Source organism: Bos grunniens, chromosome 8, assembly GCF_055505025.1.
Source record: "Bos grunniens cultivar Pamir isolate PY7600 chromosome 8, Bosgru_T2T1.0, whole genome shotgun sequence".
NCBI lineage: Eukaryota > Metazoa > Chordata > Mammalia > Artiodactyla > Bovidae > Bos > Bos grunniens.
In genome coordinates, this window is record NC_141172.1 from 96,021,438 (window position 1) to 96,033,619 (window position 12,182).

General features: G+C 40.3%; 1 long non-coding RNA gene across 3 annotated transcripts in view; it reads right to left on the minus strand.

Annotated features, from left to right (window-relative positions):
- LOC147367737 (uncharacterized) overlaps positions 1-12,182 on the minus strand; it is a 246,209-nt gene that overhangs the window by 92,672 nt on the left and 141,355 nt on the right. The window lies entirely within an intron of this gene.

Sequence of the window (12,182 nt, forward strand, 5' to 3'; positions counted from 1 at the left end):
GATGCCAGGAGTCGTGTTGCTCATCACCAGTGGCTTCATTCCCCCTGTCCTCTCTGCCTGGGTTTCACCACAGTGAAGCCTGAAACAAGCAAATGGCTATTCCTAAATAGATTGCTTTGATGGCAGGAACCCTGTCTTATCTATCCTCAACTCACCTTTCCTCAGCCTAGTTCATGGAACAAGGGCAATTTTGCATGAATGTCACTGTGAAATACAAGGGAAAAGGTGGCTAATCACCTCTCTTTGCTTGTTAACTCAAAAACTCACAAACCGGAAGTGGGAAGAGAGGTGGGGCAAAGACACAATAGGGGGAGGGAATTCAGAGTTATAAACTACAAGGCATAAAATAAATGGTACAAAGAAGTAATATACAACATAGGGAAAATAACCAATATCACATAATAATGTTATATGGAGTATATGCTATAAAAATGTTGAATCACTATGTTGTACATCTGAAATGAACATGATATTGTAAACCAACTCTGCTTCAATTAAAACAACTCAATTTAAAAATAATAATAGAGGGCGTGCCTCCTAGCCTCGGAGTGTGTGCAGAATCAGTCCCTCAGGGTCCCCTAGTCCAGAAAAAGTAAGGTAGCCTTCTCCATTGCTCCTTGCTGTCCTGAGTATTCTGCAGACCATGAGTTTTTGAGTGCTCCCCTCAAAAGGAGGAGACCCACGTGACCTAGACCTAAGGGGCCAGAGTGACATTCACAGGTTCTGGAAGTTAGGATTCAAATGTCTTTAGAGGGAGTGGCTTTATTCAGCATACTGTAGTCATAATGCAAATTATATTTTTTAATAGAAGATGTGGCCAAAATAGCTTGAAAGCCACTGAACTGGAAGTCTTCTGAATTTTTCAAACACCAGTCATGGGATTTAGGACCCATCGTAATCCAATATGACATCATCTTAACTTGTTCCATCTACTGTGCTCAGTCGCTAAGGCATGTCCAACTCTTTTGTGACCCCATGGACTATATCCCGCCAGGCTCCTCTGCCCATGGGACTTTCCAGTGACCAGGAGCTTCTAAAATGACCCATCTAGTGAACCCATGAGCAAATTCTGTTTGGAAACCACACTGCAATGGAGATCATCTGTAGGTATGCTTGCATCCAGACTGCACAGAGATCAAGCCCTGAGCCTTCAGAGTGGGAGCACTGACTCCAAGACCCTAGACTACCAGAGACCTAACCCTGCTGCTGCTGCTGCTGCTGCTGCTAAGTCGCTTCAGTCGTGTCTGACTCTGTGCGACCCCATAGATGGCAGCCAACCAGGCTCCCCCGTCCCTGGGATTCTCCAGGCAAGAACACTAGAGCGGGTTGCCATTTCCTCCTCCAATGCATGAAAGTGAAAAGTGAAAGTGAAGTCACTCAGTCATGTCCGACTCTTCGAGACCCCATGGACTGCAGCCTACCAGGCTTCTCTGCCCATGGGATTTTCCAGGCAAGAGTACTGGAGTGGGGTGCCATCGCCTTCTCTAGCAGGTATCAAATAGTGAGAAGTCACACAAGGGAAGCCACTGGAATGCAAGACCCAGCGTCACCCAACCACCAGGAGCACCCTGCCCAGGACAGCTCATCTAAACAACAAACAAAACAAAAATACAAACCCAATCATCAGCAGACAGGATTACACCTCACTCAGCCTTGCCCATCAGAGGAAAAATGAACAAACAAACAAGACCTCAGCACAAATCTCACCTGATAAGAAGCTTATGCAAACCACCGGACCAACCTTAGGAGGGCAGAAACCAAAAGAAAGAAAGAATTCAGCCCTGAAGCCTGGGAAAAGAAGACCTCAAATGAGTTAAAGTTCTCAAAATAAGTTAAAAATAATAATAATGAAAAGGCAGAGAAATACTACACAAATGAAGGAACAAGCTAGAAACACAGAAGTCCAAATAATGAAGAGGAAATAGGCAGACTCCCTGAAGAAGAATACAGGTTATTGATAGCAAAAATGATCAAAAATCTTGAAAGCAAAATGGAGAAAATGCAAGAATCAATTAACAAAGACCTAGAAGAACGAAAGAATAAACATACAGAGACAAACAACACAATTACTGAAATTAAAAACACTCTATCTTTGGAGAAATGTCTATTTAGTTCTTTGGCCCATTTTTTGATTGGGTCGTTTATTTTTCTGGAGTTGAGCTGTAGGAGTTGCTTGTATATTTTTGAGATTAGTTGTTTGTCGGTTGCTTCATTTGCTATTATTTTCTCCCATTCTGAAGGCTGTCTTTTCACCTTGCTAATAGTTTCCTTTGATGTGCAGAAGCTTTTAAGGTTAATTAGGTCCCATTTGTTTATTTTTGCTTTTATTTCCAAAGAAGACATACAGATGGCTAACAAACACATGAAAAGATGCTCAACATCACTCATTATCAGAGAAATGCAAATCAAAACCACTATGAGGTACCATTTCACACCAGTCAGAATGGCTGCGATCCAAAAGTCTACAAATAATAAATGCTGGAGAGGGTGTGGAGAAAAGGGAACCCTCTTACACTGTTGGTGGGAATGCAACCTAGTACAGCCACTATGGAGAACAGTGTGGAGATTCCTTAAAAAACTGGAAATAGAACTGCCTTATGATCCAGCAATCCCACTGCTAGGCATACACACTGAGGAAACCAGAAGGGAAAGAGACATGTGTACCCCAATGTTCATCACAGCACTGTTTATAATAGCCAGGACATGGAAGCAACCTAGATGCCCATCAGCAGATGAATGGATAAGAAAGCAGTGGTACATATACACAATGGAGTATTACTCAGCCATTAAAAAGAATACATTTGAATCAGTTCTAATGAGGTGGATGAAACTGGAGCCTATTATACAGAGTGAAGTAAGCCAGAAGGAAAAACATAAATACAGTATACTAACGCATATATATGGAATTTAGAAAGATGGAAACAATAACTCTGTATACGAGACAGCAAAAGAGACACTGATGTATAGAACAGTCTTATGGACTCTGTGGGAGAGGGAGAGGGTGGGAAGATTTGGGAGAATGGCATTGAAACATGTAAAATATCATGTAGGAAACGAGTTGCCAGTCCAGGTTCGATGCACGATGCTGGATGCTTGGGGCTGGTGCACTGGACGGCCCAGAGGGATGGTATGGGGAGGGAGGAGGGAGGAGGGTTCGGGATGGGGAACACATGTATACCTGTGGCGGATTCATTTTGATATTTGGCAAAACTAATACAATTATGTAAAGTTTAAAAATAAAATAAAATTAGAAAAGAAAAAAAAAAAAACACTCTAGAAGGAATCAATAGCAGAATATCTGAAGCAGAAGAATGAATCAGTGAGCTGAAAGAGAAAATGGTGGAAATAATTTCTGAAGAACAGAATAAAGTAAAAAGAATGAAAATAACTGAGGATAGTCTCAGAGACCTCTGGGACAATATCAAATACACCAATATTTGAATTATAGGGGTCCCTGAAGAAGAAGAGAAAAAGAAAGGGTGTGAGAAAATTTTTGAAGAGATTATAGTTGGAAATTTCCCCAACATGGAAAAGCAAATAGTCAATCAAGTCCAAGAGGCACAAAGAATCCCATACAGGATAAACCCAAGGAGAAACATATCAAGACACATACTAATCAAACTAACAAAGACTAAACACAAAAAAAGAATATTAAAAGTAGCAAGGGAGAAGCAACAAGTAACATACAAGGGAAACCCCAAACGCTTAACTGCTGATCTTTCAGCAGAAATTCTGCAGGCCAGAAGGGAATGGCAGGATATATTTAAAGTACTGAAAGGGAAAAATCTACAACCAAGATTACTGTACCCAGCAAGGATCCCATTCAAATTGATGGAAAAATAAAAAGCTTTTCAGACAAGCAAAAGTTAAGAGAATTCAGTACCACCAAACCAGCTTTACAACAAATATTAAACAGACTTATATGGTCAAGAAATACAAAAGAAGAAAAAAGATCTACAAAATCAACCCCAAACAATTAAGAAAATGGCAATAGGAATAGACATAAAAAGAGAAATTAACAGTAACACAATAATAGTAGGAGACTTTAACACCACACTAACACCAATGGACAGATCATCAAAACAGAAAACTAATAAGGAAACACAAGTCTTAAGTGATACATTAGTTGAGATGGATCTCATTGATATCTTCAGGGCATTCCATCTAAATGCAGAGGAATACACCTTCTCAAGTGCACATGGAACATTCTCCAGGATAGACCATATCTTGGGTTAAAGATCAAACCTCAGTACATTTAAGAAAATTGAAATCATATCAAGCATCTTCTCTGACCACAAGACCATGAGACTAGATATCAAGTACAAGAAAATGCTGTAAGAAACACAAACATGAAACAACATGTTTCTAAATAACCAACAGGTTACTGAAGAAATAAAAAAGTAAATCACAAATTTCTAGAAACAAATGACAATGAAAACAGGACAACTCAAAACCTATGGGATGCAGCAAAAGCAGTCCTAAGACGGAAGTTTATAGCAATACAATCCTACCTCAAGAAACAAGAAAAACATCGAATAGATAACCTAACTTTACACCTAAAACAACTGGAAAAAAAAGAACCAAAAAAAAACACACCAAAATTAGTAGAAGGAAAGAAATCATAAAGATCCAAACAAATAAATGAAAAAGAAATGAAACAATAGTAAAGATTAATAAAACTAAAAGATGGTTCTTTGAGAAGATAAACAAAATTGACAAACCTTAGCCAGACTCATCAAGAAAAAAAGAGAGAAGAATCAAATCAACAAAATTAAAAATGAAAAAGGAGAGGTTACAACAGACAATGCAGAAATACAAAGGATTATAAGAGACTATTATGAACAACTATATGGCAATAAATAAACTATATGGAAGAAATCGACAGGATCTTAGAAAAGATCTTAGAAAAGATCTTCCAAGACTAAACCAGGAAGAAATAGAAATTATGAACAACCCAATTACAAGCAATGAAATTGAAGCTGTGACCAAAAATCTCCCAAAAAACAAAATCCCAGGACCAGATGGCTTCATAGGAGTAGAATATCAAACATTTAGGGAAGAGCAAAGAGTCAGACATGACTGAGAGACTGAACTGAACTGAATTGAGTGCCAAAATCACTGCATATGGTGACCATGAAATTAAAAAACGCTTGCTCCTTACAACAAAAGCTATGACCAACCTAGACAGCATATTAAAAAGCAGAGACACTACTTTATCAACAAAGGTCCGTCTAGTCAAAGCTATTGTTTTTCCAGTAGTCATGTATGGATGTGAGAGTTGGACTATAAAGAAAACTGAGCACTGAAGAATTGATGCTTTTGAACTGTGGTGTTGGAGAAGACTTTTGAGAGTCCCTTGGACTGCAAGGAGATCCAACCAGTCCATCCTAAAGGGAATCAGTCCTGAATATTCATTGGAAGGACTGATGCTAAAGCTGAAACTCCAATACTTTGGCCACCTGATGCAAAGAACTGACTCGTTTGAAAAGACCCTGATGCTGGGAAAGATTGAAAGCAGGAGGAGAGGGGGATGACAGAGGATGAGATGGTTGGATGGCATCACCAACAAAATGTATGTGAGTTTGAGTAGGCTCCAAGAGTTGGTGATGGACAGGGAAGCCTGGCATACTGAAGTCCATGGGGTCAAAAAGAGTTGGACACGACTGAGCAATTGAACTGAACTGAATGCCTATCCTTCTAAAACTCTTTCAAAAAATTGCAGAGAGAGGAACACTTCCAAATTCATTCTACAAGGCCACCATCACCCTGATGCCAAAACCAGACAAAGGCAACACAAAAAAAGAAAACTGCAAGCCAATATCACTGATGAACTGCTCATACACTACGATCAAGTTGGGTTTATTCCAGGAATGCAAGGATTCTTCAATATATGCAAATCAATGTGATACACCATATTAACCAACTGAAAGATTAAAACCATATAATAATCTCAATGGATGCTGAAAAATCCTCTGACAAAATGCAGCACCCATTTATGACTAAAACTCTTCAAAACATGGGCACAGAAGGAACCTATCTCAACATAGTACAGGCCATATATGACAAGCTTACAGCAAACATTATTTTCAATGGTAAAAAACTGAAAGTATTCCCCCTAAGATCAGGAACAAGACAAGGGTGTCCACTTTCGCCACTATTATTCAACACAGTTCTGGATGCCCAAGCTACAGAAATCAGAGAAGAAAAAGGTATAAAAAGAATCCAGATTGGAAAAGAAGTAAAGCTCTCACTGTTTGCAGATGACATGATACTGTACATAGAAAACCCTAAAGATAGTATCAGAAAATTACTAGTGTTAGTCAGTAAATTTAGCAAGGTTGCAGGATACAAAATCAGTACACAGAAATCACTTGCATTTCTATATACTAACAATGAAAAATCAGAAAGTGAAATTAAGGAATCAATCCCATTCACCACTGTAACAAAAAGAATTAAATATCTAGGAATAAACTTACCTAAAGAGAAAAAAGAACTGTACCCAGACAATTATAAGACACTGATGAAAGAAATCAAAGATGACATAAACAGATGGAGAGATGGTCCATGTTCCTGCGTAGGAAGAATCAATATTGTGAAAATGACTATATTACTAAATGCAATCTACGGATTCAGTGTGATCCCCAACAAATTACCAATAGCATTTTTCACAGAACTAGAACAAAAAATTTCACAATTCATATGGAAACACAAAAGACCCTGAATAGCCACAGCAGTCTTGAGAAAGAAGAATGGAGCTGCAGGAATCAACCTTCCTGACTTCAGATTATACTACAAAGCTACAGTCATCAAGACAGTATGGTACTGGCACAAAAACAGAAATATAGACCAATGGAACAAGATGGAAAGCCCAGAAATAAACCCATACACCTATTGGTACCTTATTTTTGACAAAGGAGGTAAGAATATACAATGGGGCAAAGACAGCCTCTTCAATAAATGGTTCTGGGAAAACTGGACAGCCACATGTAAAATAATGAAATTAGAACACTTCCTAACACCATACACAAAGATAAACTCAAAATGGATTAAAGACCTAAATGTAAGACCAGAAACTATAAAACCCTTAGAGGAAAACATAGGCAGAACACTTGATGACCTAAATCAAAGCAAGATCCTCTGTGATCCACCTCCTAGAGTAATGGGAAAAAAAAAAAAAAAAGTAAACAAGTAGGACCTGATTAAACTTAAAAGCACAGCAGAGGAAACTATAATCAAGGTAAAAAGATAATCCCCAGAATGGGAAAAAATAATAGCAAATAAAACTGACAAAGGATTAATTTCCAAAATGTACAAGCAACTCATACAATTTAATGCTAGAAAAACAAACAACCCAATCAAAAAGTGGGGAAAAGAACTAAACAGACATTTCTCCAAAGAAGACATACAGATGGCTAAGAAACACACGAAAAGATGCTCAACATTGCTCATCACTGCTGCTGCTAAGTCGCTTCAGTCGTGTCCGACTTTGTGCGACCCCATAGACCGAAGCCCACCAGGCTCCCCCGTCCCTGGGATTCTCTAGGCAAGAACACTGGAGTGGGATGCCATTTCCTTCTCCAATGCGTGAAAGGGAAAAGTGAAAGTGAAGTCACTCAGTCGTGTCCGACTCTTAGCGACCCCATGGACTGCAGCCTACCAGGCTCCACCGTCCATAGGATTTTCCAGGCAAGAGTACTGGAGTGGGGTGCCATTGCCTTCTTCTGCTCATTACTAGAGAAATGCAAATCAAAACCACAATGAGATATCACCTCACACCAGTCAGAATGGCCATCATCAAAAAGTCTACAAAAAATAAATGCTGGAGAGGGTCTGGAGAAAATGGAATAGTCTTGCACTGTTGGTGGGAATGTAAATTGATATAGCCACTGTGGAAGATGGTATGGAGATTCCTTAAAAAACTAGGAATAAAACCAACATATGACCCAGCAATCCCACTCCTAGGCATATACCTGAGAAAACCAGGGTTGAAAAAGACACATGTATCCCATTGTTCATTGCAGCACTATTTACAATAGCTAGAACATGAAAGCAACCTCGATGTCCATAGACAGATGAATGGATAAAGAAGTTGTGGTACGTATACACAGTGGAATGTTACTCAGCCATAATAAGGAATGCATTTGAGTCAGTTCTGATGAGGTGGATGAGCCTAGAACCTATTATACAGAGTGAAGTGAGTCAGCAAGAGAAAGATAAATATCGTATTCTAATGCACATATACGGAATATAGAAAAATGGTACTGAAGAATTATTTACAGGGCAGCAATGGAGAAACAGACATAGAGAATAGACTTATGGACATGGGGAGAGGGGAGGAGAGGGTGAGATATATGGAAAGAGTAACATGGAAACTTATATTACCATATGTAAAATAGATAGCCAACAGGAATTTGCTGTATGGCTCAGGAAACTTAAACAGGCCCTCTGTATCAACCTAGAGGGGTGGGATGGGGAGGGAGATGGGAGGGAGGTTCAGGAAGAAGGGGATATATGCATACCTATGGCTGATTCATGTTGAGGTTTGACAGAAAACAACAACATTCTGTAAAGCAATTATCCTTCTGTAAAAAAGTAAATTAAAAAATAATACAGGAAGGGCAAAGTGTTTTAAAAAAAACAACTGGAAAGCAATATGTTGGCTAGCCCAAACTCCCATCGTGTAAACACACAGGTTGTTTCTACCAAAGTAATCAGTAGAAGTGAGCACTCTTACACAACAAAATTGCTTTGGAGGAAGAAAGGTGCTGACTGTCTGCACAGATAAGTATTCTCACAATGCAGGTGCACCAATAAGCATATCTTAGTACTAAGACCTCCAAGGGACCAGACAGACTCACCTGCTTGTCTTGCCAGTTAGATTCATCTATGAGATCTTCACTGAGAGCCAGGCCTTAACTCTCAGACGTATGGCCCTCATTTACCCATGTGAAGCCCCTCCAGGAGCAAACACAAGTTTACCCCCAAATCCGTATCCACAAGTTTTTGCCCAAGAAATTAAAAATGGCTATTGACTCATTTGAAAAGACCCTGATGCTGGGAAAGATTGAAGGTGGGAGGAAAAGGGGATGACAGAGTATGAGATGGTTGGATGGCATCACTGACTCAATGGACATGAGTTTGAGTAAACTCCAGGAGTTGGTGATGGACAGGGAGGCCTGGCGTGCTGCAGTCCATGGGGTTGCAAAGAGTTGGACACGACTGAGCAACTGAACTGAACTGAACTAGTGATACATTATTATAAAGATCTCTTTGAAGCCATTCTTCGATTCATTTGTAAATTTCTGAATGTTAACTATGGTTAATATTGTATTTTTAATACATTTTTTCATTCATTCTTTTACTCCGTCCTCAACTCCTCTGACACACCTATGGTGAGCTTGGGCATCTCAGGGGTCCCATAAGTTAAGAATCCTGCTCTTAATAGTCTCCCTTTTCATCTTCCTTCTACCCAGCGTGGGAGCCTTTGCTCTGCTTTCCAGTCTGGCAGTGTTCCTACCCCTTAGAATATTTGATAGATTATTGTCATTTCCCTCACTCAAATTTCAGCACTTCCTAAAAATTTTGGCTCCAAGTCTCTTGCTGGTCCTTTTACTCCTGTTGTTTTCAATGTGATTCTTTTCTTCCCAGTCCCCTCTCCCACACCCCCACCAGATCTACACACTCAAGTCCCAGACCTGATCACCAGTCGGGGAGCAAATGCCCAAGGAGCCTCAGGCAATCTACATGAAGCTGGGTTTGGATACTAAAGATGTCACAGGACGATGGATATTTCATCTTCCTGCCAGCACAGACTCAAATCTCAGGAGTGAAAGGGACTTAAAAGCTCATCCATGCCTCCGCCTCTGATTACACCAAAATATTAGCCATTAAGGAAAGATTAGCATTCCAAGGCGTCCTCGGAGATCTCTGAAGTGGATTCCATTGCCTCCCTTAGTAATGCATTCCAGAGGCTCATCGTACTCAGAGAGATTTTCCTCCTGCGAACCTAAATCCTGCTGGAAGCAATTTAAACCATTCCCCTTTGGCCTGTCTTTGTGTGGAAGGAGAGGAAAACTCTCTGCCACTGCCCTTGCGGGTCCCTTCACAGATTCCTGGGCTCCCACAGACACTTCATTTACTGATTGAAACGAGAGCAGAGCAGGGGCAGAGACAGCAGGAGGAGAGAGAGGTCACCCAGCGAAACCCTCGCCTTTTCCTCTCTGGCCAACTTTGTAGAGGAAGCACTGAGGGCTCCAGGCCCCGGGTTTAACCCAGCTCTCGCGTCTCTTTATTCTCGGTCAAGGCTCCTGCCCCTTTCACTGCCTGGTGACCTACTTTCATCTCCAATGAGGTTCTCCCCGAAAGCATATAGAGAACACTCAGCTCAACACAGGGTGATATGGCCGAGCCGCACAGCTGATCTGACCTTTCCCTTCCTCTCCCGAGTAACAGAGAGGAAGGAATAAAGACAATCAGGTTTTCTGCTGGCCAAACCTGCTTTTCTTTCCTGGCAAGAGGACTCTAGGAGACAAAGTATATTCTTCCACCCAAGACAGTAAATGAAAGAATGCTGTGGGTGTATAGGACGTTTGGAACATTTCATTTTTGTAATTGCGCCTTCTGAGCTAAGAGCTACCACAAAAGACCAGTCTTTGGAAACTGATGGGGGTTTGTGGTTGTATTTTGGGGCTGGCTGGCCAGCCAGGATTCTGTTTCCATTTTTCCCATTAGTCCTCAAGTTGTAGATGAGGCCCCCAAGATCCTTGGGGCATCGGACCGGAGGCGTCTGCCAGCATTTTCCCAGGATGAGCGTTGGAATGTGTCTTGGCTGGGCACGTTGACTTGCAAGGTGTTTATAAAGTTTCCTGATCCTTTTTTCCACCTGGTTTGCTTTGTAGACCCAGAGGTTTATGGACTGCGACATGCTACCAGGAACAAAGACATGGAATTAACACTCCACAGCTCTTCCCTGGGACCTTCTTTTGTGTAGCTTTTTATTTTTAAAATTCTCTTGCACGCTTCACTTTTGTTTCCTTTTTTCCTCCTTCCCTCCTCTGGTGTCTCTGTTTACACCGTTTAGATCTGGGAAGATTTCTGGTAGTTTTCCAGCTGCTTATGCACAAGTGTAATTGAGTCACTTATTTTTAGTGATGTCAAGACTTGGAGAACAGAAATAAAAGGAACATTTCACACTAACTAAAATGGAAGACAGTCCTCATTTGGAGGATGAAGATACAGCGGATGCGATTATTTTCAAATTGGAGGCTCTTAACTTCTCATTTCCAGATCAGATTTGGAACATAATTTGTTTTGTTTTCAGCTGGTGGGGTCTCCGGTCTCAAGCCAAATTATTCTATGTCCTTCTGGGGTAGATGGCTAACTGGCAGCTCCTTCATGAATAAACCTCCCAGGATGCCTGTCATTTTCTTCCCCTTTAAACAAGAGAGCCCTACTTGGATTACTTCCTGGATGGAAAGGATGAAGCTTAAATTAAAGACCTATGGGATGTCCCGAGATCCTCATAGGAAAAGGTCACTGGAACATCATCTGTCATTTAAAACAGAACAACTAAATAGATGCAAGAACCCATGTGTTTGATGATCAGCACATTCCAAGTCTATCAAGTTACCTTTTTTTCTAAGCACCTATATTTATTTTGGGTGGAAATCAAACCTGGAATTGGAGAAGTGTTATTTCTTTACAAAGCTGACATAAAGTGCTAATGGAATTGACTCATACACTTTATCCTTCTTTTGATTCTCCCACTATCCTTGTCCACACCCCACAAAAAAAGATAAAAGATAGCCATAAAATCAGCACAATATAAAACACAGTATTTGAAAATAAATTCGTAATTGATAAAACTAGTTAGCATTAACTGAGTACACATTATATGCCAGGCACCCCTCCAAGGATTGACATATCAGGAAGATGGCACTGTTATCCAAATTAAGAAATAAGGAAAGAGATGAACAAAGGTATTAAATAATTTCAGAGTTGTGCTATGAATCCAGAAAATCCAGCTCTGGTGTCTTTATTTGTACTCCCCATATTATATGGCTCTCACAGCAATAGATGACCAACTGATAAATGGGAGAAACATATGCAAGATAGATGGCAAAAGGATATACTTCTTCATATACAAAGAACTTTTGTAAAACAATAAGGAAGAAGCCAATGCC